This window comes from Puntigrus tetrazona, unplaced genomic scaffold (genome assembly GCF_018831695.1).
Source record: "Puntigrus tetrazona isolate hp1 unplaced genomic scaffold, ASM1883169v1 S000000962, whole genome shotgun sequence".
Classification (NCBI taxonomy): Eukaryota; Metazoa; Chordata; class Actinopteri; order Cypriniformes; family Cyprinidae; genus Puntigrus; species Puntigrus tetrazona.
Window position 1 is genome coordinate 93,483 of NW_025048557.1, and position 20,142 is coordinate 113,624.

General features: G+C 38.3%; 34 non-coding genes and 16 pseudogenes across 34 annotated transcripts; all 50 read right to left on the bottom strand.

The window, feature by feature from the left end:
* Positions 1-65: 65 nt before the first annotated feature.
* Positions 66-184, bottom strand: LOC122336191. The gene has a single exon (XR_006249132.1). It is a non-coding gene; the product is annotated as a 5S ribosomal RNA (ribosomal RNA).
* Positions 185-462: 278 nt separating this feature from the next.
* LOC122336038 lies at positions 463-581 on the bottom strand (annotated as a pseudogene).
* A 281-nt stretch (positions 582-862) lies between these two features.
* On the bottom strand, positions 863-981 carry LOC122336192. Its single transcript, XR_006249133.1, has one exon. It is a non-coding gene; the product is annotated as a 5S ribosomal RNA (ribosomal RNA).
* A 275-nt stretch (positions 982-1,256) lies between these two features.
* Positions 1,257-1,375, bottom strand: LOC122336193. The gene has a single exon (XR_006249134.1). It is a non-coding gene; the product is annotated as a 5S ribosomal RNA (ribosomal RNA).
* A 277-nt stretch (positions 1,376-1,652) lies between these two features.
* On the bottom strand, positions 1,653-1,771 carry LOC122336194. Its single transcript, XR_006249135.1, has one exon. It is a non-coding gene; the product is annotated as a 5S ribosomal RNA (ribosomal RNA).
* A 280-nt stretch (positions 1,772-2,051) lies between these two features.
* Positions 2,052-2,170, bottom strand: LOC122336195. Its single transcript, XR_006249136.1, has one exon. It is a non-coding gene; the product is annotated as a 5S ribosomal RNA (ribosomal RNA).
* A 278-nt stretch (positions 2,171-2,448) lies between these two features.
* On the bottom strand, positions 2,449-2,565 carry LOC122336129 (annotated as a pseudogene).
* Positions 2,566-2,843: 278 nt separating this feature from the next.
* Positions 2,844-2,962, bottom strand: LOC122336049 (annotated as a pseudogene).
* A 277-nt stretch (positions 2,963-3,239) lies between these two features.
* On the bottom strand, positions 3,240-3,358 carry LOC122335962. Its single transcript, XR_006249024.1, has one exon. It is a non-coding gene; the product is annotated as a 5S ribosomal RNA (ribosomal RNA).
* A 276-nt stretch (positions 3,359-3,634) lies between these two features.
* Positions 3,635-3,753, bottom strand: LOC122335963. Its single transcript, XR_006249025.1, has one exon. It is a non-coding gene; the product is annotated as a 5S ribosomal RNA (ribosomal RNA).
* Positions 3,754-4,032: 279 nt separating this feature from the next.
* Positions 4,033-4,149, bottom strand: LOC122336135 (annotated as a pseudogene).
* A 278-nt stretch (positions 4,150-4,427) lies between these two features.
* LOC122335964 lies at positions 4,428-4,546 on the bottom strand. The gene has a single exon (XR_006249026.1). It is a non-coding gene; the product is annotated as a 5S ribosomal RNA (ribosomal RNA).
* Positions 4,547-4,912: 366 nt separating this feature from the next.
* On the bottom strand, positions 4,913-5,030 carry LOC122336095 (annotated as a pseudogene).
* A 274-nt stretch (positions 5,031-5,304) lies between these two features.
* LOC122336079 lies at positions 5,305-5,422 on the bottom strand (annotated as a pseudogene).
* A 282-nt stretch (positions 5,423-5,704) lies between these two features.
* Positions 5,705-5,823, bottom strand: LOC122336054 (annotated as a pseudogene).
* Positions 5,824-6,100: 277 nt separating this feature from the next.
* Positions 6,101-6,218, bottom strand: LOC122336109 (annotated as a pseudogene).
* Positions 6,219-6,496: 278 nt separating this feature from the next.
* Positions 6,497-6,615, bottom strand: LOC122335965. Its single transcript, XR_006249027.1, has one exon. It is a non-coding gene; the product is annotated as a 5S ribosomal RNA (ribosomal RNA).
* Positions 6,616-6,889: 274 nt separating this feature from the next.
* Positions 6,890-7,008, bottom strand: LOC122335966. Its single transcript, XR_006249028.1, has one exon. It is a non-coding gene; the product is annotated as a 5S ribosomal RNA (ribosomal RNA).
* A 276-nt stretch (positions 7,009-7,284) lies between these two features.
* Positions 7,285-7,403, bottom strand: LOC122335968. The gene has a single exon (XR_006249030.1). It is a non-coding gene; the product is annotated as a 5S ribosomal RNA (ribosomal RNA).
* A 279-nt stretch (positions 7,404-7,682) lies between these two features.
* LOC122335969 lies at positions 7,683-7,801 on the bottom strand. Its single transcript, XR_006249031.1, has one exon. It is a non-coding gene; the product is annotated as a 5S ribosomal RNA (ribosomal RNA).
* Positions 7,802-8,085: 284 nt separating this feature from the next.
* LOC122335970 lies at positions 8,086-8,204 on the bottom strand. Its single transcript, XR_006249032.1, has one exon. It is a non-coding gene; the product is annotated as a 5S ribosomal RNA (ribosomal RNA).
* Positions 8,205-8,480: 276 nt separating this feature from the next.
* Positions 8,481-8,601, bottom strand: LOC122336099 (annotated as a pseudogene).
* A 277-nt stretch (positions 8,602-8,878) lies between these two features.
* Positions 8,879-8,997, bottom strand: LOC122335971. The gene has a single exon (XR_006249033.1). It is a non-coding gene; the product is annotated as a 5S ribosomal RNA (ribosomal RNA).
* Positions 8,998-9,282: 285 nt separating this feature from the next.
* LOC122336090 lies at positions 9,283-9,401 on the bottom strand (annotated as a pseudogene).
* Positions 9,402-9,675: 274 nt separating this feature from the next.
* Positions 9,676-9,794, bottom strand: LOC122335972. Its single transcript, XR_006249034.1, has one exon. It is a non-coding gene; the product is annotated as a 5S ribosomal RNA (ribosomal RNA).
* A 281-nt stretch (positions 9,795-10,075) lies between these two features.
* On the bottom strand, positions 10,076-10,194 carry LOC122336100 (annotated as a pseudogene).
* Positions 10,195-10,470: 276 nt separating this feature from the next.
* Positions 10,471-10,589, bottom strand: LOC122336101 (annotated as a pseudogene).
* Positions 10,590-10,867: 278 nt separating this feature from the next.
* Positions 10,868-10,986, bottom strand: LOC122335973. The gene has a single exon (XR_006249035.1). It is a non-coding gene; the product is annotated as a 5S ribosomal RNA (ribosomal RNA).
* Positions 10,987-11,263: 277 nt separating this feature from the next.
* LOC122336098 lies at positions 11,264-11,385 on the bottom strand (annotated as a pseudogene).
* A 276-nt stretch (positions 11,386-11,661) lies between these two features.
* LOC122335974 lies at positions 11,662-11,780 on the bottom strand. Its single transcript, XR_006249036.1, has one exon. It is a non-coding gene; the product is annotated as a 5S ribosomal RNA (ribosomal RNA).
* A 278-nt stretch (positions 11,781-12,058) lies between these two features.
* On the bottom strand, positions 12,059-12,177 carry LOC122335975. Its single transcript, XR_006249037.1, has one exon. It is a non-coding gene; the product is annotated as a 5S ribosomal RNA (ribosomal RNA).
* Positions 12,178-12,452: 275 nt separating this feature from the next.
* On the bottom strand, positions 12,453-12,571 carry LOC122335976. Its single transcript, XR_006249038.1, has one exon. It is a non-coding gene; the product is annotated as a 5S ribosomal RNA (ribosomal RNA).
* A 274-nt stretch (positions 12,572-12,845) lies between these two features.
* On the bottom strand, positions 12,846-12,964 carry LOC122335977. The gene has a single exon (XR_006249039.1). It is a non-coding gene; the product is annotated as a 5S ribosomal RNA (ribosomal RNA).
* Positions 12,965-13,639: 675 nt separating this feature from the next.
* Positions 13,640-13,758, bottom strand: LOC122335979. The gene has a single exon (XR_006249041.1). It is a non-coding gene; the product is annotated as a 5S ribosomal RNA (ribosomal RNA).
* A 278-nt stretch (positions 13,759-14,036) lies between these two features.
* Positions 14,037-14,155, bottom strand: LOC122335980. Its single transcript, XR_006249042.1, has one exon. It is a non-coding gene; the product is annotated as a 5S ribosomal RNA (ribosomal RNA).
* A 274-nt stretch (positions 14,156-14,429) lies between these two features.
* On the bottom strand, positions 14,430-14,548 carry LOC122335981. The gene has a single exon (XR_006249043.1). It is a non-coding gene; the product is annotated as a 5S ribosomal RNA (ribosomal RNA).
* Positions 14,549-14,822: 274 nt separating this feature from the next.
* Positions 14,823-14,941, bottom strand: LOC122336179. The gene has a single exon (XR_006249120.1). It is a non-coding gene; the product is annotated as a 5S ribosomal RNA (ribosomal RNA).
* A 277-nt stretch (positions 14,942-15,218) lies between these two features.
* LOC122335982 lies at positions 15,219-15,337 on the bottom strand. The gene has a single exon (XR_006249044.1). It is a non-coding gene; the product is annotated as a 5S ribosomal RNA (ribosomal RNA).
* Positions 15,338-15,617: 280 nt separating this feature from the next.
* LOC122335983 lies at positions 15,618-15,736 on the bottom strand. Its single transcript, XR_006249045.1, has one exon. It is a non-coding gene; the product is annotated as a 5S ribosomal RNA (ribosomal RNA).
* Positions 15,737-16,007: 271 nt separating this feature from the next.
* LOC122335984 lies at positions 16,008-16,126 on the bottom strand. The gene has a single exon (XR_006249046.1). It is a non-coding gene; the product is annotated as a 5S ribosomal RNA (ribosomal RNA).
* Positions 16,127-16,401: 275 nt separating this feature from the next.
* Positions 16,402-16,520, bottom strand: LOC122335985. Its single transcript, XR_006249047.1, has one exon. It is a non-coding gene; the product is annotated as a 5S ribosomal RNA (ribosomal RNA).
* A 277-nt stretch (positions 16,521-16,797) lies between these two features.
* LOC122335986 lies at positions 16,798-16,916 on the bottom strand. Its single transcript, XR_006249048.1, has one exon. It is a non-coding gene; the product is annotated as a 5S ribosomal RNA (ribosomal RNA).
* A 275-nt stretch (positions 16,917-17,191) lies between these two features.
* On the bottom strand, positions 17,192-17,310 carry LOC122335987. The gene has a single exon (XR_006249049.1). It is a non-coding gene; the product is annotated as a 5S ribosomal RNA (ribosomal RNA).
* Positions 17,311-17,588: 278 nt separating this feature from the next.
* LOC122335988 lies at positions 17,589-17,707 on the bottom strand. The gene has a single exon (XR_006249050.1). It is a non-coding gene; the product is annotated as a 5S ribosomal RNA (ribosomal RNA).
* Positions 17,708-17,983: 276 nt separating this feature from the next.
* On the bottom strand, positions 17,984-18,102 carry LOC122335990. Its single transcript, XR_006249052.1, has one exon. It is a non-coding gene; the product is annotated as a 5S ribosomal RNA (ribosomal RNA).
* A 281-nt stretch (positions 18,103-18,383) lies between these two features.
* LOC122336084 lies at positions 18,384-18,501 on the bottom strand (annotated as a pseudogene).
* A 276-nt stretch (positions 18,502-18,777) lies between these two features.
* Positions 18,778-18,896, bottom strand: LOC122336130 (annotated as a pseudogene).
* Positions 18,897-19,171: 275 nt separating this feature from the next.
* On the bottom strand, positions 19,172-19,290 carry LOC122335991. The gene has a single exon (XR_006249053.1). It is a non-coding gene; the product is annotated as a 5S ribosomal RNA (ribosomal RNA).
* A 278-nt stretch (positions 19,291-19,568) lies between these two features.
* Positions 19,569-19,688, bottom strand: LOC122336070 (annotated as a pseudogene).
* Positions 19,689-19,966: 278 nt separating this feature from the next.
* Positions 19,967-20,085, bottom strand: LOC122335992. The gene has a single exon (XR_006249054.1). It is a non-coding gene; the product is annotated as a 5S ribosomal RNA (ribosomal RNA).
* Positions 20,086-20,142: the final 57 nt, after the last annotated feature.

The window sequence follows — 20,142 nt, forward strand, 5'->3', positions numbered from 1 at the left end:
AGAGCTGGTCAAACTTTGGCCACACTAAGGGCCAGTGTATTAGATAAGTAGTGAAAAAACTCAAAAACTTACAGCACCTGGTATTCCTAGGCAGTCTCCCATCCAAGTACTAACTAGGCCCAACTCTGCTTAGCTTCTGAGATCAGACGAGATCAGGCGTGAACAGGGTGGTATGGCCGTAAGCGAAAGCTGCTGCAAAAAGCCCCTATATTTTAAGGTGAGGCACACTAAGTGCCATTATACTAGATAAGTAATGAATGAAATACAAAAAAAAAAACTTCAAAATGAGCTACATTAAAGATAAGAGCATTAGTTAAGTAGTTAAAAACAGTCAAACTCTGTTTAAAGAACAGCTACTTTAAAGGCAATTGAATTAAATAAGCAGTAAGGGAAAGCAAAGAGCTGGTCAAACTTTGACCACACTAAGGGCCAGTGTATTAGATAAGTAGTGAAAAACTCAAAAACTTACAGCACCTGGTATTCCTAGGCAGTCTCCCATCCAAGTACTAACTAGGCCCAACTCTGCTTAGCTTCTGAGATCAGATCAGATCAGGCGTGAACAGGGTGGTATGGCCGTAAGCTAAAGCTGCTGCAAAAAGCCCCTATTTTAAGGTGAGGCACACTAAGTGCCATTATACTAGATAAGTAATGAATGAAATACAAAAAAAAAAAAATACTTCAAAATGAGCTACATTAAAGATAAGAGCATTAGTTAAGTAGTTAAAAACAGTCAAACTCTGTTTAAAGAACAGCTACTTTAAAGGCAATTGAATTAAATAAGCAGTAAGGGAAAGCAAAGAGCTGGTCAAACTTTGGCCACACTAAGGGCCAGTGTATTAGATAAGTAGTGAAAAACTCAAAAAACTTACAGCACCTGGTATTCCTAGGCAGTCTCCCATCCAAGTACTAACTAGGCCCAACTCTGCTTAGCTTCTGAGATCAGACGAGATCAGGCGTGAACAGGGTGGTATGGCCGTAAGCGAAAGCTGCTGCAAAAGCCCCTATTTTAAGGTGAGGCACACTAAGTGCCATTATACTAGATAAGTAAATGAATGAAATACAAAAAAAAAAACTTCAAAATGAGCTACATTAAAGATAAGAGCATTAGTTAAGTAGTTAAAACAGTCAAACTCTGTTTAAAGAACAGCTACTTTAAAGGCAATTGAATTAAATAAGCAGTAAGGGAAAGCAAAGAGCTGGTCAAACTTTGACCACACTAAGGGCCAGTGTATTAGATAAGTAGTGAAAAACTCAAAAACTTACAGCACCTGGTATTCCTAGGCAGTCTCCCATCCAAGTACTAACTAGGCCCAACTCTGCTTAGCTTCTGAGATCAGACGAGATCAGGCGTGAACAGGGTGGTATGGCCGTAAGCTAGCAAAGCTGCTGCAAAAAGCCCCTATTTTAAGGTGAGGCACACTAAGTGCCATTATACTAGATAAGTAATGAATGAAATACAAAAAAATACTTCAAAATGAGCTACATTAAAGATAAGAGCATTAGTTAAGTAGTTAAAAACAGTCAAACTCTGTTTAAAGAACAGCTACTTTAAAGGCAATTGAATTAAATAAGCAGTAAGGGAAAGCAAAGAGCTGGTCAAACTTTGACCACACTAAGGGCCAGTGTATTAGATAAGTAGTGAAAAACTCAAAAACTTACAGCACCTGGTATTCCTAGGCAGTCTCCCATCCAAGTACTAACTAGGCCCAACTCTGCTTAGCTTCTGAGATCAGACGAGATCAGGCGTGAACAGGGTGGTATGGCCGTAAGCTTAAAGCTGCTGCAAAAGCCCCTATTTTAAGGTGAGGCACACTAAGTGCCATTATACTAGATAAGTAATGAATGAAATACAAAAAAAAAAAAATACTTCAAAATGAGCTACATTAAAGATAAGAGCATTAGTTAAGTAGTTAAAAACAGTCAAACTCTGTTTAAAGAACAGCTACTTTAAAGGCAATTGAATTAAATAAGCAGTAAGGGAAAGCAAAGAGCTGGTCAAACTTTGGCCACACTAAGGGCCAGTGTATTAGATAAGTAGTGAAAAACTCAAAAACTTACAGCACCTGGTATTCCTAGGCAGTCTCCCATCCAAGTACTAACTAGGCCCAACTCTGCTTAGCTTCTGAGATCAGACGAGATCAGGCGTGAACAGGGTGGTATGGCCGTAAGCTAAAGCTGCTGCAAAAAGCCCCTATTTTAAGGTGAGGCACACTAAGTGCCATTATACTAGATAAGTAATGAATGAAATACAAAAAAAAAAAAACTTCAAAATGAGCTACATTAAAGATAAGAGCATTAGTTAAGTAGTTAAAAACAGTCAAACTCTGTTTAAAGAACAGCTACTTTAAAGGCAATTGAATTAAATAAGCAGTAAGGGAAAGCAAAGAGCTGGTCAAACTTTGACCACACTAAGGGCCAGTGTATTAGATAAGTAGTGAAAAACTCAAAAACTTACAGCACCTGGTATTCCTAGGCAGTCTCCCATCCAAGTACTAACTAGGCCCAACTCTGCTTAGCTTGAGATCAGACGAGATCAGGCGTGAACAGGGTGGTATGGCCGTAAGCTAAAGCTGCTGCAAAAAGCCCCTATTTTAAAGGTGAGGCACACTAAGTGCCATTATACTAGATAAGTAATGAATGAAATACAAAAAAAAAAACTTCAAAATGAGCTACATTAAAGATAAGAGCATTAGTTAAGTAGTTAAAAACAGTCAAACTCTGTTTAAAGAACAGCTACTTTAAAGGCAATTGAATTAAATAAGCAGTAAGGGAAAGCAAAGAGCTGGTCAAACTTTGACCACACTAAGGGCCAGTGTATTAGATAAGTAGTGAAAAAACTCAAAAACTTACTGCACCTGGTATTCCTAGGCAGTCTCCCATCCAAGTACTAACTAGGCCCAACTCTGCTTAGCTTCTGAGATCAGACGAGATCAGGCGTGAACAGGGTGGTATGGCCGTAAGCTAAAGCTGCTGCAAAAAGCCCCCTATTTTAAGGTGAGGCACACTAAGTGCCATTATACTAGATAAGTAATGAATGAAATACAAAAAAAAAAAAAACTTCAAAATGAGCTACATTAAAGATAAGAGCATTAGTTAAGTAGTTAAAAACAGTCAAACTCTGTTTAAAGAACAGCTACTTTAAAGGCAATTGAATTAAGCAGTAAGGGAAAGCAAAGAGCTGGTCAAACTTTGACCACACTAAGGGCCAGTGTATTAGATAAGTAGTGAAAAAACTCAAAAACTTACAGCACCTGGTATTCCTAGGCAGTCTCCCATCCAAGTACTAACTAGGCCCAACTCTGCTTAGCTTCTGAGATCAGACGAGATCAGGCGTGAACAGGGTGGTATGGCCGTAAGCGAAAGCTGCTGCAAAAAGCCCCCTATTTTAAGGTGAGGCACACTAAGTGCCATTATACTAGATAAGTAATGAATGAAATACAAAAAAAAATACTTCAAAATGAGCTACATTAAAGATAAGAGCATTAGTTAAGTAGTTAAAAACAGTCAAACTCTGTTTAAAGAACAGCTACTTTAAAGGCAATTGAATTAAATAAGCAGTAAGGGAAAGCAAAGAGCTGGTCAAACTTTGACCACACTAAGGGCCAGTGTATTAGATAAGTAGTGAAAACTCAAAAACTTACAGCACCTGGTATTCCTAGGCAGTCTCCCATCCAAGTACTAACTAGGCCCAACTCTGCTTAGCTTCTGAGATCAGACGAGATCAGGCGTGAACAGGGTGGTATGGCCGTAAGCTAAAAGCTGCTGCAAAAGCCCCCTATTTTAAGGTGAGGCACACTAAGTGCCATTATACTAGATAAGTAATGAATGAAATACAAAAAAAAAAATACTTCAAAATGAGCTACATTAAAGATAAGAGCATTAGTTAAGTAGTTAAAAACAGTCAAACTCTGTTTAAAGAACAGCTACTTTAAAGGCAATTGAATTAAATAAGCAGTAAGGGAAAGCAAAGAGCTGGTCAAACTTTGACCACACTAAGGGCCAGTGTATTAGATAAGTAGTGAAAAACTCAAAAACTTACAGCACCTGGTATTCCTAGGCAGTCTCCCATCCAAGTACTAACTAGGCCCAACTCTGCTTAGCTTCTGAGATCAGACGAGCAGGCGTGAACAGGGTGGTATGGCCGTAAGCTAAAGCTGCTGCAAAAAGCCCCTATTTTAAGGTGAGGCACACTAAGTGCCATTATACTAGATAAGTAATGAATGAAATACAAAAAAAAAAATACTTCAAAATGAGCTACATTAAAGATAAGAGCATTAGTTAAGTAGTTAAAAACAGTCAAACTCTGTTTAAAGAACAGCTACTTTAAAGGCAATTGAATTAAATAAGCAGTAAGGGAAAGCAAAGAGCTGGTCAAACTTTGGCCACACTAAGGGCCAGTGTATTAGATAAGTAGTGAAAAACTCAAAAACTTACAGCACCTGGTATTCCTAGGCAGTCTCCCATCCAAGTACTAACTAGGCCCAACTCTGCTTAGCTTCTGAGATCAGACGAGATCAGGCGTGAACAGGGTGGTATGGCCGTAAGCTAAAGCTGCTGCAAAAGCCCCTATTTTAAGGTGAGGCACACTAAGTGCCATTATACTAGATAAGTAATGAATGAAATACAAAAATACTTCAAAATGAATACTTCAAAATGAGCTACATTAAAGATAAGAGCATTAGTTAAGTAGTTAAAAACAGTCAAACTCTGTTTAAAGAACAGGGTTACAGCAAAATGAGCTACATTAAAGATAAGAGCATTAGTTAAGTAGTTAAAAACAGTCAAATAAAGAACAGCTACTTTAAAGGCAAAGGCAATTGAATTAAATAAGCAGTAAGGGAAAGCAAAGAGCTGGTCAAACTTTGGCCACACTAAGGGCCAGTGTATTAGATAAGTAGTGAAAAACTCAAAAACTTTACAGCACCTGTATTCCTAGGCAGTCTCCCATCCAAGTACTAACTAGGCCCAACTCTGCTTAGCTTCTGAGATCAGACGAGATCAGGCGTGAACAGGGTGGTATGGCCGTAAGCTAAAGCTGCTGCAAAAAGCCCCTATTTTAAGGTGAGGCACACTAAGCCATTATACTAGATAAGTAATGAATGAAATACAAAAAAAAATACTTCAAAATGAGCTACATTAAAGATAAGAGCATTAGTTAAGTAGTTAAAAACAGTCAAACTCTGTTTAAAGAACAGCTACTTTAAAGGCAATTGAATTAAATAAGCAGTAAGGGAAAGCAAAGAGCTGGTCAAACTTTGGCCACACTAAGGGCCAGTGTATTAGATAAGTAGTGAAAAACTCAAAAACTTACAGCACCTGTATTCCTAGGCAGTCTCCCATCCAAGTACTAACTAGGCCCAACTCTGCTTAGCTTCTGAGATCAGACGAGATCAGGCGTGAACAGGGTGGTATGGCCGTAAAGCTAAAAAGCTGCTGCAAAAGCCCCCTATTTTAAGGTGAGGCACACTAAGTGCCATTATACTAGATAAGTAATGAATGAAATACAAAAAAAAAAATACTTCAAAATGAGCTACATTAAAGATAAGAGCATTAGTTAAGTAGTTAAAAACAGTCAAACTCTGTTTAAAGAACAGCTACTTTAAAGGCAATTGAATTAAATAAGCAGTAAGGGAAAGCAAAGAGCTGGTCAAACTTTGGCCACACTAAGGGGCCAGTGTATTAGATAAGTAGTGAAAAACTCAAAACTTTACAGCACCTGGTATTCCTAGGCAGTCTCCCATCCAAGTACTAACTAGGCCCAACTCTGCTTAGCTTCTGAGATCAGACGAGATCAGGCGTGAACAGGGTGGTATGGCCGTAAGCTAAAGCTGCTGCAAAAAGCCCCTATTTTAAGGTGAGGCACACTAAGTGCCATTATACTAGATAAGTAATGAATGAAATACAAAAAAAAACTTCAAAAATGAGCTACATTAAAGATAAGAGCATTAGTTAAGTAGTTAAAAACAGTCAAACTCTGTTTAAAGAACAGCTACTTTAAAGGCAATTGAATTAAATAAGCAGTAAGGGAAAGCAAAGAGCTGGTCAAACTTTGGCCACACACTAAGGGCCAGTGTATTAGATAAGTAGTGAAAAACTCAAAAACTTACAGCACCTGGTATTCCTAGGCAGTCTCCCATCCAAGTACTAACTAGGCCCAACTCTGCTTAGCTTCTGAGATCAGACAGATCAGGCGTGAACAGGGTGGTATGGCCGTAAGCTAAAGCTGCTGCAAAAAGCCCCTATTTTAAGGTGAGGCACACTAAGTGCCATTATACTAGATAAGTAATGAATGAAATACAAAAAAAAAAAAACTTCAAAATGAGCTACATTAAAGATAAGAGCATTAGTTAAGTAGTTAAAAACAGTCAAACTCTGTTTAAAGAACAGCTACTTTAAAGGCAATTGAATTAAATAAGCAGTAAGGGAAAGCAAAGAGCTGGTCAAACTTTGGCCACACTAAGGGCCAGTGTATTAGATAAGTAGTGAAAAACTCAAAAACTTACAGCACCTGGTATTCCTAGGCAGTCTCCCATCCAAGTACTAACTAGGCCCAACTCTGCTTAGCTTCTGAGATCAGACGAGATCAGGCGTGAACAGGGTGGTATGGCCGTAAGCTAAAAGCTGCTGCAAAAAGCCCCCTATTTTAAGGTGAGGCACACTAAGTGCCATTATACTAGATAAGTAATGAATGAAATACAAAAAATACTTCAAAATGAGCTACATTAAAGATAAGAGCATTAGTTAAGTAGTTAAAAACAGTCAAACTCTGTTTAAAGAACAGCTACTTTAAAGGCAATTGAATTAAATAAGCAGTAAGGGAAAGCAAAGAGCTGGTCAAACTTTGACCACACTAAGGGCCAGTGTATTAGATAAGTAGTGAAAAACTCAAAACTTACAGCACCTGGTATTCCTAGGCAGTCTCCCATCCAAGTACTAACTAGGCCCAACTCTGCTTAGCTTCTGAGATCAGACGAGATCAGGCGTGAACAGGGTGGTATGGCCGTAAGCTAAAGCTGCTGCAAAAAGCCCCCTATTTTAAGGTGAGGCACACTAAGTGCCATTATACTAGATAAGTAATGAATGAAATACAAAAAAATACTTCAAAATGAGCTACATTAAAGATAAGAGCATTAGTTAAGTAGTTAAAAACAGTCAAACTCTGTTTAAAGAACAGCTACTTTAAAGGCAATTGAATTAAATAAGCAGTAAGGGAAAGCAAAGAGCTGGTCAAACTTTGACCACACTAAGGGCCAGTGTATTAGATAAGTAGTGAAAAAACTCAAAAACTTACAGCACCTGGTATTCCTAGGCAGTCTCCCATCCAAGTACTAACTAGGCCCAACTCTGCTTAGCTTCTGAGATCAGACGAGATCAGGCGTGAACAGGGTGGTATGGCCGTAAGCTAAAGCTGCTGCAAAAAGCCCCCTATTTTAAGGTGAGGCACACTAAGTGCCATTATACTAGATAAGTAATGAATGAAATACAAAAAAAAAAATACTTCAAAATGAGCTACATTAAAGATAAGAGCATTAGTTAAGTAGTTAAAAACAGTCAAACTCTGTTTAAAGAACAGCTACTTTAAAGGCAATTGAATTAAATAAGCAGTAAGGGAAAGCAAAGAGCTGGTCAAACTTTGGCCACACTAAGGGCCAGTGTATTAGATAAGTAGTGAAAAAACTCAAAACTTACAGCACCTGGTATTCCTAGGCAGTCTCCCATCCAAGTACTAACTAGGCCCAACTCTGCTTAGCTTCTGAGATCAGACGAGATCAGGCGTGAACAGGGTGGTATGGCCGTAAGCTAAAGCTGCTGCAAAAAGCCCCTATTTTAAGGTGAGGCACACTAAGTGCCATTATACTAGATAAGTAATGAATGAAATACAAAAAAAAAAAAAAAAATACTTCAAAATGAGCTACATTAAAGATAAGAGCATTAGTTAAGTAGTTAAAAACAGTCAAACTCTGTTTAAAGAACAGCTACTTTAAAGGCAATTGAATTAAATAAGCAGTAAGGGAAAGCAAAGAGCTGGTCAAACTTTGGCCACACTAAGGGCCAGTGTATTAGATAAGTAGTGAAAAACTCAAAAACTTACAGCACCTGGTATTCCTAGGCAGTCTCCCATCCAAGTACTAACTAGGCCCAACTCTGCTTAGCTTCTGAGATCAGACGAGATCAGGCGTGAACAGGGTGGTATGGCCGTAAGCTAAAAGCTGCTGCAAAAAGCCCCTATTTTAAGGTGAGGCACACTAAGTGCCATTATACTAGATAAGTAATGAATGAAATACAAAAAAATACTTCAAAATGAGCTACATTAAAGATAAGAGCATTAGTTAAGTAGTTAAAAACAGTCAAACTCTGTTTAAAGAACAGCTACTTTAAAGGCAATTGAATTAAATAAGCAGTAAGGGAAAGCAAAAAGAGCTGGTCAAACTTTGACCACACTAAGGGCCAGTGTATTAGATAAGTAGTGAAAAACTCAAAACTTACACAGCACCTGGTATTCCTAGGCAGTCTCCCATCCAAGTACTAACTAGGCCCAACTCTGCTTAGCTTCTGAGATCAGACGAGATCAGGCGTGAACAGGGTGGTATGGCCGTAAGCTAAAGCTGCTGCAAAAAGCCCCCTATTTTAAGGTGAGGCACACTAAGTGCCATTATACTAGATAAGTAATGAATGAAATACAAAAAAAAAACTTCAAAATGAGCTACATTAAAGATAAGAGCATTAGTTAAGTAGTTAAAAACAGTCAAACTCTGTTTAAAGAACAGCTACTTTAAAGGCAATTGAATTAAATAAGCAGTAAGGGAAAGCAAAGAGCTGGTCAAACTTTGGCCACACTAAGGGCCAGTGTATTAGATAAGTAGTGAAAAAACTCAAAAACTTACAGCACCTGGTATTCCTAGGCAGTCTCCCATCCAAGTACTAACTAGGCCCAACTCTGCTTAGCTTCTGAGATCAGACGAGATCAGGCGTGAACAGGGTGGTATGGCCGTAAGCAAAAGCTGCTGCAAAAAGCCCCCTATTTTAAGGTGAGGCACACTAAGTGCCATTATACTAGATAAGTAATGAATGAAATACAAAAAAAAAAATTACTTCAAAATGAGCTACATTAAAGATAAGAGCATTAGTTAAGTAGTTAAAAACAGTCAAACTCTGTTTAAAGAACAGCTACTTTAAAGGCAATTTGAATTAAATAAGCAGTAAGGGAAAGCAAAGAGCTGGTCAAACTTTTGACCACACTAAGGGCCAGTGTATAGATAGATAAGTAGTGAAAAACTCAAAAACTTACAGCACCTGGTATTCCTAGGCAGTCTCCCATCCAAGTACTAACTAGGCCCAACTCTGCTTAGCTTCTGAGATCAGACGAGATCAGGCGTGAACAGGGTGGTATGGCCGTAGCAAAAGCTGCTGCAAAAAGCCCCTATTTTAAGGTGAGGCACACTAAGTGCCATTATACTAGATAAGTAATGAATGAAATACAAAAAAAAAACTTCAAAATGAGCTACATTAAAGATAAGAGCATTAGTTAAGTAGTTAAAAACAGTCAAACTCTGTTTAAAGAACAGCTACTTTAAAGGCAATTGAATTAAATAAGCAGTAAGGGAAAGCAAAGAGCTGGTCAAACTTTGGCCACACTAAGGGCCAGTGTATTAGATAAGTAGTGAAAAACTCAAAAACTTACAGCACCTGGTATTCCTAGGCAGTCTCCCATCCAAGTACTAACTAGGCCCAACTCTGCTTAGCTTCTGAGATCAGACGAGATCAGGCGTGAACAGGGTGGTATGGCCGTAAGCTAAAGCTGCTGCAAAAAGCCCCCTATTTTAAGGTGAGGCACACTAAGTGCCATTATACTAGATAAGTAAATGAATGAAATACAAAAAAAAAAAAACTTCAAAATGAGCTACATTAAAGATAAGAGCATTAGTTAAGTAGTTAAAAACAGTCAAACTCTGTTTAAAGAACAGCTACTTTTAAAGGCAATTGAATTAAATAAGCAGTAAGGGAAAGCAAAGAGCTGGTCAAACTTTGGCCACACTAAGGGCCAGTGTATTAGATAAGTAGTGAAAAACTCAAAACTTTACAGCACCTGGTATTCCTAGGCAGTCTCCCATCCAAGTACTAACTAGGCCCAACTCTGCTTAGCTTCTGAGATCAGACAAGATCAGGCGTGAACAGGGTGGTATGGCCGTAAGCTAAAAGCTGCTGCAAAAAGCCCCTATTTTAAGGTGAGGCACACTAAGTGCCATTATACTAGATAAGTAATGAATGAAATACAAAAAAAAACTTCAAAAAATGAGCTACATTAAAGATAAGAGCATTAGTTAAGTAGTTAAAAACAGTCAAACTCTGTTTAAAGAACAGCTACTTTAAAGGCAATTGAATTAAATAAGCAGTAAGGGAAAGCAAAGAGCTGGTCAAACTTTGACCACACTAAGGGCCAGTGTATTAGATAAGTAGTGAAAAACTCAAAACTTACAGCACCTGGTATTCCTAGGCAGTCTCCCATCCAAGTACTAACTAGGCCCAACTCTGCTTAGCTTCTGAGATCAGACGAGATCAGGCGTGAACAGGGTGGTATGGCCGTGTAAGCTAAAGCTGCTGCAAAAAGCCCCTATTTTAAGGTGAGGCACACTAAGTGCCATTATACTAGATAAGTAATGAATGAAATACAAAAAAAAACTTCAAAATGAGCTACATTAAAGATAAGAGCATTAGTTAAGTAGTTAAAAACAGTCAAACTCTGTTTAAAGAACAGCTACTTTAAAGGCAATTGAATTAAATAAGCAGTAAGGGAAAGCAAAGAGCTGGTCAAAAACTTTGACCACACTAAGGGCCAGTGTATTAGATAAGTAGTGAAAAACTCAAAAACTTACAGCACCTGGTATTCCTAGGCAGTCTCCCATCCAAGTACTAACTAGGCCCAACTCTGCTTAGCTTCTGAGATCAGACGAGATCAGGCGTGAACAGGGTGGTATGGCCGTAAGCAAAGCTGCTGCAAAAAAGCCCCTATTTTAAGGTGAGGCACACTAAGTGCCATTATACTAGATAAGTAATGAATGAAATACAAAAAAAAAAAAACTTCAAAATGAGCTACATTAAAGATAAGAGCATTAGTTAAGTAGTTAAAAACAGTCAAACTCTGTTTAAAGAACAGCTACTTTAAAGGCAATTGAATTAAATAAGCAGTAAGGGAAAGCAAAGAGCTGGTCAAACTTTGACCACACTAAGGGCCAGTGTATTAGATAAGTAGTGAAAAACTCAAAACTTACAGCACACCTGGTATTCCTAGGCAGTCTCCCATCCAAGTACTAACTAGGCCCAACTCTGCTTAGCTTCTGAGATCAGACGAGATCAGGCGTGAACAGGGTGGTATGGGCCGTAAGCTAAAGCTGCTGCAAAAAGCCCCCTATTTTAAGGTGAGGCACACTAAGTGCCATTATACTAGATAAGTAATGAATGAAATACAAAAAAAAAAACTTCAAAATGAGCTACATTAAAGATAAGAGCATTAGTTAAGTAGTTAAAAAGTCAAACTCTGTTTAAAGAACAGCTACTTTAAAGGCAATTGAATTAAATAAGCAGTAAGGGAAAGCAAAGAGCTGGTCAAACTTTGACCACACTAAGGGCCAGTGTATTAGATAAGTAGTGAAAAAACTCAAAAACTTACAGCACCTGGTATTCCTAGGCAGTCTCCCATCCAAGTACTAACTAGGCCCAACTCTGCTTAGCTTCTGAGATCAGACGAGATCAGGCGTGAACAGGGTGGTATGGCCGTAAGCGAAAGCTGCTGCAAAAAGCCCTATTTTTAAGGTGAGGCACACTAAGTGCCATTATACTAGATAAGTAATGAATGAAATACAAAAAAAAAAATACTTCAAAATGAGCTACATTAAAGATAAGAGCATTAGTTAAGTAGTTAAAAACAGTCAAACTCTGTTTAAAGAACAGCTACTTTAAAGGCAATTGAATTAAATAAGCAGTAAGGGAAAGCAAAGAGCTGGTCAAACTTTGACCACACTAAGGGCCAGTGTATTAGATAAGTAGTGAAAAACTCAAAAACTTACAGCACCTGGTATTCCTAGGCAGTCTCCCATCCAAGTACTAACTAGGCCCAACTCTGCTTAGCTTCTGAGATCAGACGAGATCAGGCGTGAACAGGGTGGTATGGCCGTAAGCGAAAGCTGCTGCAAAAAGCCCCTATTTTAAGGTGAGGCACACTAAGTGCCATTATACTAGATAAGTAATGAATGAAATACAAAAAAAAATACTTCAAAATGAGCTACATTAAAGATAAGAGCATTAGTTAAGTAGTTAAAAACAGTCAAACTCTGTTTAAAGAACAGCTACTTTAAAGGCAATTGAATTAAATAAGCAGTAAGGGAAAGCAAAGAGCTGGTCAAACTTTGACCACACTAAGGGCCAGTGTATTAGATAAGTAGTGAAAAACTCAAAACTTACAGCACCTGGTATTCCTAGGCAGTCTCCCATCCAAGTACTAACTAGGCCCAACTCTGCTTAGCTTCTGAGATCAGACGAGATCAGGCGTGAACAGGGTGGTATGGCCGTAAGCTAAAGCTGCTGCAAAAAGCCCCCTATTTTAAGGTGAGGCACACTAAGTGCCATTATACTAGATAAGTAATGAATGAAATACAAAAAAAAAAACAAAAATGAGCTACATTAAAGATAAGAGCATTAGTTAAGTAGTTAAAAACAGTCAAACTCTGTTTAAAGAACAGCTACTTTAAAGGCAATTGAATTAAATAAGCAGTAAGGGAAAGCAAAGAGCTGGTCAAACTTTGGCCACACTAAGGGCCAGTGTATTAGATAAGTAGTGAAAAACTCAAAACTTACAGCACCTGGTATTCCTAGGCAGTCTCCCATCCAAGTACTAACTAGGCCCAACTCTGCTTAGCTTCTGAGATCAGACGAGATCAGGCGTGAACAGGGTGGTATGGCCGTAAGCTAAAGCTGCTGCAAAAAGCCCCTATTTTAAGGTGAGGCACACTAAGTGCCATTATATACTAGATAAGTAATGAATGAAATACAAAAAAAAAAAACTTCAAAAATGAGCTACATTAAAGATAAGAGCATTAGTTAAGTAGTTAAAAACAGTCAAACTCTGTTTAAAGAACAGCTACTTTAAAGGCAATTTGAATTAAATAAGCAGTAAGGGAAAGCAAAGAGCTGGTCAAACTTTGACCACACTAAGGGCCAGTGTATTAGATAAGTAGTGAAAAACTCAAAAACTTACAGCACCTGGTATTCCTAGGCAGTCTCCCATCCAAGTACTAACTAGGCCCAACTCTGCTTAGCTTCTGAGATCAGACGAGATCAGGGCGTGAACAGGTGGTGGTATGGCGTGCTTAAAAAGCTGCTGCAAAAAGCCCCTATTTTAAGGTGAGGCACACTATGCCATTATACTAGATAAGTAATGAATGAAATACAAAAAAAAAATACTTCAAAATGAGCTACATTAAAGATAAGAGCATTAGTTAAGTAGTTAAAAACAGTCAAACTCTGTTTAAAGAACAGCTACTTTAAAGGCAATTGAATTAAATAAGTAAGGGAAAGCAAAGAGCTGGTCAAACTTTGACCACACTAAGGGCCAGTGTATTAGATAAGTAGTGAAAAACTCAAAAACTTACAGCACCTGGTATTCCTAGGCAGTCTCCCATCCAAGTACTAACTAGGCCCAACTCTGCTTAGCTTCTGAGATCAGACGAGATCAGGCGTGAACAGGGTGGTATGGCCGTAAGCTAAAGCTGCAAAAAGCCCCCTATTTTAAGGTGTGTGGGACACTAAGTGCCATTATACTAGATAAGTAATGAATGAAATACAAAAAAAAAAATACTTCAAAATGAGCTACATTAAAGATAAGAGCATTAGTTAAGTAGTTAAAAACAGTCAAACTCTGTTTAAAGAACAGCTACTTTAAAGGCAATTGAATTAAATAAGCAGTAAGGGAAAGCAAAGAGCTGGTCAAACTTTGGCCACACTAAGGGCCAGTGTATTAGATAAGTAGTGAAAAACTCAAAAACTTACAGCACCTGGTATTCCTAGGCAGTCTCCCATCCAAGTACTAACTAGGCCCAACTCTGCTTAGCTTCTGAGATCAGACGAGATCAGGCGTGAACAGGGTGGTATGGCCGTAAGCTAAAGCTGCTGCAAAAAGCCCCTATTTTAAGGTGAGGCACACTAAGTGCCATTATACTAGATAAGTAATGAATGAAATACAAAAAAATACTTCAAAATGAGCTACATTAAAGATAAGAGCATTAGTTAAGTAGTTAAAAACAGTCAAACTCTGTTTAAAGAACAGCTACTTTAAAGGCAATTGAATTAAATAAGCAGTAAGGGAAAGCAAAGAGCTGGTCAAACTTTGGCCACACTAAGGGCCAGTGTATTAGATAAGTAGTGAAAAACTCAAAAACTTACAGCACCTGGTATTCCTAGGCAGTCTCCCATCCAAGTACTAACTAGGCCCAACTCTGCTTAGCTTCTGAGATCAGACGAGATCAGGCGTGAACAGGGTGGTATGGCCGTAAGCTAAAGCTGCTGCAAAAAGCCCCTATTTTAAGGTGAGGCACACTAAGTGCCATTATACTAGATAAGTAATGAATGAAATACAAAAAAATACTTCAAAATGAGCTACATTAAAGATAAGAGCATTAGTTAAGTAGTTAAAAACAGTCAAACTCTGTTTAAAGAACAGCTACTTTAAAGGCAATTGAATTAAATAAGCAGTAAGGGAAAGCAAAGAGCTGGTCAAACTTTGACCACACTAAGGGCCAGTGTATTAGATAAGTAGTGAAAAACTCAAAAACTTACAGCACCTGGTATTCCTAGGCAGTCTCCCATCCAAGTACTAAACAGGCCCAACTCTGCTTAGCTTCTGAGATCAGACGAGATCAGGCGTGAACAGGGTGGTATGGCCGTAAGCTAAAGCTGCTGCAAAAAGCCCCCTATTTTAAGGTGAGGCACACTAAGTGCCATTATACTAGATAAGTAATGAATGAAATACAAAAAAAAAACTTCAAAATGAGCTACATTAAAGATAAGAGCATTAGTTAAGTAGTTAAAAACAGTCAAACTCTGTTTAAAGAACAGCTACTTTAAAGGCAATTGAATTAAATAAGCAGTAAGGGAAAGCAAAGAGCTGGTCAAACTTTGACCACACTAAGGGCCAGTGTATTAGATAAGTAGTGAAAAAACTCAAAAACTTACAGCACCTGGTATTCCTAGGCAGTCTCCCATCCAAGTACTAACTAGGCCCAACTCTGCTTAGCTTCTGAGATCAGACGAGATCAGGCGTGAACAGGGTGGTATGGCCGTAAGCTAAAGCTGCTGCAAAAAGCCCCTATTTTAAGGTGAGGCACACTAAGTGCCATTATACTAGATAAGTAATGAATGAAATACAAAAAAAAAAAACTACTCAAAAATGAGCTACATTAAAGATAAGAGCATTAGTTAAGTAGTTAAAAACAGTCAAACTCTGTTTAAAGAACAGCTACTTTAAAGGCAATTGAATTAAATAAGCAGTAAGGGAAAGCAAAGAGCTGGTCAAACTTTGACCACACTAAGGGCCAGTGTATTAGATAAGTAGTGAAAAACTCAAAAACTTACAGCACCTGGTATTCCTAGGCAGTCTCCCATCCAAGTACTAACTAGGCCCAACTCTGCTTAGCTTCTGAGATCAGACGAGATCAGGCGTGAACAGGGTGGTATGGCCGTAAGCTAAAGCTGCTGCAAAAAAACCCCTATTTTAAGGTGAGGCACACTAAGTGCCATTATACTAGATAAGTAATGAATGAAATACAAAAAAATACTTCAAAATGAGCTACATAAAGATAAGAGCATTAGTTAAGTAGTTAAAAACAGTCAAACTCTGTTTAAAGAACAGCTACTTTAAAGGCAATTGAATTAAATAAGTAAGGGAAAGCAAAGAGCTGGTCAAACTTTGACCACACTAAGGGCCAGTGTATTAGATAAGTAGTGAAAAACTCAAAAACTTACAGCACCTGGTATTCCTAGGCAGTCTCCCATCCAAGTACTAACTAGGCCCAACTCTGCTTAGCTTCTGAGATCAGACGAGATCAGGCGTGAACAGGGTGGTATGGCCGTAAGCTAAAGCTGCTGCAAAAAGCCCCTATTTTAAGGTGAGGCACACTAAGTGCCATTATACTAGATAAGTAATGAATGAAATACAAAAAAATATCTTCAAAATGAGCTACATTAAAGATAAGAGCATTAGTTAAGTAGTTAAAAACAGTCAAACTCTGTTTAAAGAACAGCTACTTTAAAGGCAATTGAATTAAATAAGCAGTAAGGGAAAGCAAAGAGCTGGTCAAACTTTGACCACACTAAGGGCCAGTGTATTAGATAAGTAGTGAAAAACTCAAAAACTTACAGCACCTGGTATTCCTAGGCAGTCTCCCATCCAAGTACTAACTAGGCCCAACTCTGCTTAGCTTCTGAGATCAGACGAGATCAGGCGTGAACAGGGTGGTATGGCCGTAAGCTAAAGCTGCTGCAAAAAAAAGCCCCTATTTTAAGGTGAGGCACACTAAGTGCCATTATACTAGATAAGTAATGAATGAAATACAAAAAAAAACTTCAAAATGAGCTACATTAAAGATAAGAGCATTAGTTAAGTAGTTAAAAACAGTCAAACTCTGTTTAAAGAACAGCTACTTTAAAGGCAATTGAATTAAATAAGCAGTAAGGGAAAGCAAAGAGCTGGTCAAACTTTGACCACACTAAGGGCCAGTGTATTAGATAAGTAGTGAAAAACTCAAAAACTTACAGCACCTGGTATTCCTAGGCAGTCTCCCATCCAAGTACTAACTAGGCCCAACTCTGCTTAGCTTCTGAGATCAGACGAGATCAGGCGTGAACAGGGTGGTATGGCCGTAAGCTAAAGCTGCTGCAAAAAGCCCCCTATTTTAAGGTGAGGCACACTAAGTGCCATTATACTAGATAAGTAATGAATGAAATACAAAAAAAAACTTCAAAATGAGCTACATTAAAGATAAGAGCATTAGTTAAGTAGTTAAAAACAGTCAAACTCTGTTTAAAGAACAGCTACTTTAAAGGCAATTGAATTAAATAAGCAGTAAGGGAAAGCAAAGAGCTGGTCAAACTTTGACCACACTAAGGGCCAGTGTATTAGATAAGTAGTGAAAAACTCAAAAACTTACAGCACCTGGTATTCCTAGGCAGTCTCCCATCCAAGTACTAACTAGGCCCAACTCTGCTTAGCTTCTGAGATCAGACGAGATCAGGCGTGAACAGGGTGGTATGGCCGTAAGCTAAAGCTGCTGCAAAAAGCCCCTATTTTAAGGTGAGGCACACTAAGTGCCATTATACTAGATAAGTAATGAATGAAATACAAAAAAAAAAATACTTCAAAATGAGCTACATTAAAGATAAGAGCATTAGTTAAGTAGTTAAAAACAGTCAAACTCTGTTTAAAGAACAGCTACTTTAAAGGCAATTGAATTAAATAAGCAGTAAGGGAAAGCAAAGAGCTGGTCAAACTTTGACCACACTAAGGGCCAGTGTATTAGATAAGTAGTGAAAAACTCAAAAACTTACAGCACCTGGTATTCCTAGGCAGTCTCCCATCCAAGTACTAACTAGGCCCAACTCTGCTTAGCTTCTGAGATCAGACGAGATCAGGCGTGAACAGGGTGGTATGGCCGTAAGCGAAAGCTGCTGCAAAAAGCCCCTATTTTAAGGTGAGGCACACTAAGTGCCATTATACTAGATAAGTAATGAATGAAATACAAAAAAAAACTTTCAAAATGAGCTACATTAAAGATAAGAGCATTAGTTAAGTAGTTAAAAACAGTCAAACTCTGTTTAAAGAACAGCTACTTTAAAGGCAATTGAATTAAATAAGCAGTAAGGGAAAGCAAAGAGCTGGTCAAACTTTGACCACACTAAGGGCCAGTGTATTAGATAAGTAGTGAAAAAACTCAAAAACTTACAGCACCTGGTATTCCTAGGCAGTCTCCCATCCAAGTACTAACTAGGCCCAACTCTGCTTAGCTTCTGAGATCAGACGAGATCAGGCGTGAACAGGGTGGTATGGCCGTAAGCTAAAGCTGCTGCAAAAAGCCCCTATTTTAAGGTGAGGCACACTAAGTGCCATTATACTAGATAAGTAATGAATGAAATACAAAAAAAAAAAAAAACTTCAAAATGAGCTACATTAAAGATAAGAGCATTAGTTAAGTAGTTAAAAACAGTCAAACTCTGTTTAAAGAACAGCTACTTTAAAGGCAATTGAATTAAATAAGCAGTAAGGGAAAGCAAAGAGCTGGTCAAACTTTGACCACACTAACGGGCCAGTGTATTAGATAAGTAGTGAAAAACTCAAAAACTTACAGCACCTGGTATTCCTAGGCAGTCTCCCATCCAAGTACTAACTAGGCCCAACTCTGCTTAGCTTCTGAGATCAGACGAGATCAGGCGTGAACAGGTGGTATGGCCGTAAGCTAAAGCTGCTGCAAAAAGCCCCTATTTTAAGGTGAGGCACACTAAGTGCCATTATACTAGATAAGTAATGAATGAAATACAAAAAAAAATACTTCAAAATGAGCTACATTAAAGATAAGAGCATTAGTTAAGTAGTTAAAAACAGTCAAACTCTGTTTAAAGAACAGCTACTTTAAAGGCAATTGAATTAAATAAGCAGTAAGGGAAGCAAAGAGCTGGTCAAACTTTGACCACACTAAGGGCCAGTGTATTAGATAAGTAGTGAAAAACTCAAAAACTTTACAGCACCTGGTATTCCTAGGCAGTCTCCCATCCAAGTACTAACTAGGCCCAACTCTGCTTAGCTTCTGAGATCAGACGAGATCAGGCGTGAAACAGGTGGTATGGCCGTAAGCTAAAGCTGCTGCAAAAGCCCCTATTTTAAGGTGAGGCACACTAAGTGCCATTATACTAGATAAGTAATGAATGAAATACAAAAAAAAATACTTCAAAATGAGCTACATTAAAGATAAGAGCATTAGTTAAGTAGTTAAAAACAGTCAAACTCTGTTTAAAGAACAGCTACTTTAAAGGCAATTGAATTAAATAAGCAGTAAGGGAAAGCAAAGAGCTGGTCAAACTTTGACCACACTAAGGGCCAGTGTATTAGATAAGTAGTGAAAAACTCAAAAACTTACAGCACCTGGTATTCCTAGGCAGTCTCCCATCCAAGTACTAACTAGGCCCAACTCTGCTTAGCTTCTGAGATCAGACGAGATCAGGCGTGAACAGGGTGGTATGGCCGTAAGCTAAAGCTGCTGCAAAAAGCCCCCTATTTTAAGGTGAGGCACACTAAGTGCCATTATACTAGATAAGTAATGAATGAAATACAAAAAAAAAAACTTCAAAATGAGCTACATTAAAGATAAGAGCATTAGTTAAGTAGTTAAAAACAGTCAAACTCTGTTTAAAGAACAGCTACTTTAAAGGCAATTGAATTAAATAAGCAGTAAGGGAAAGCAAAGAGCTGGTCAAACTTTGACCCACACTAAGGGCCAGTGTATTAGATAAGTAGTGAAAAACTCAAAAACTTACAGCACCTGGTATTCCTAGGCAGTCTCCCATCCCAAGTACTAACTAGGCCCAACTCTGCTTAGCTTCTGAGATCAGACGAGATCAGGCGTGAACAGGGTGGTATGGCCGTAAGCTAAAAGCTGCTGCAAAAAGCCCCTATTTTAAGGTGAGGCACACTAAGTGCCATTATACTAGATAAGTAATGAATGAAATACAAAAAAAAAAATACTTCAAAATGAGCTACATTAAAGATAAGAGCATTAGTTAAGTAGTTAAAAACAGTCAAACTCTGTTTAAAGAACAGCTACTTTAAAGGCAATTGAATTAAATAAGCAGTAAGGGAAAGCAAAGAGCTGGTCAAACTTTGACCACACTAAGGGCCAGTGTATTAGATAAGTAGTGAAAAACTCAAAACTTACAGCACCTGGTATTCCTAGGCAGTCTCCCATCCAAGTACTAACTAGGCCCAACTCTGCTTAGCTTCTGAGATCAGACGAGATCAGGCGTGAACAGGGTGGTATGGCCGTAAGCTAAAGCTGCTGCAAAAGCCCCTATTTTAAGGTGAGGCACACTAAGTGCCATTATACT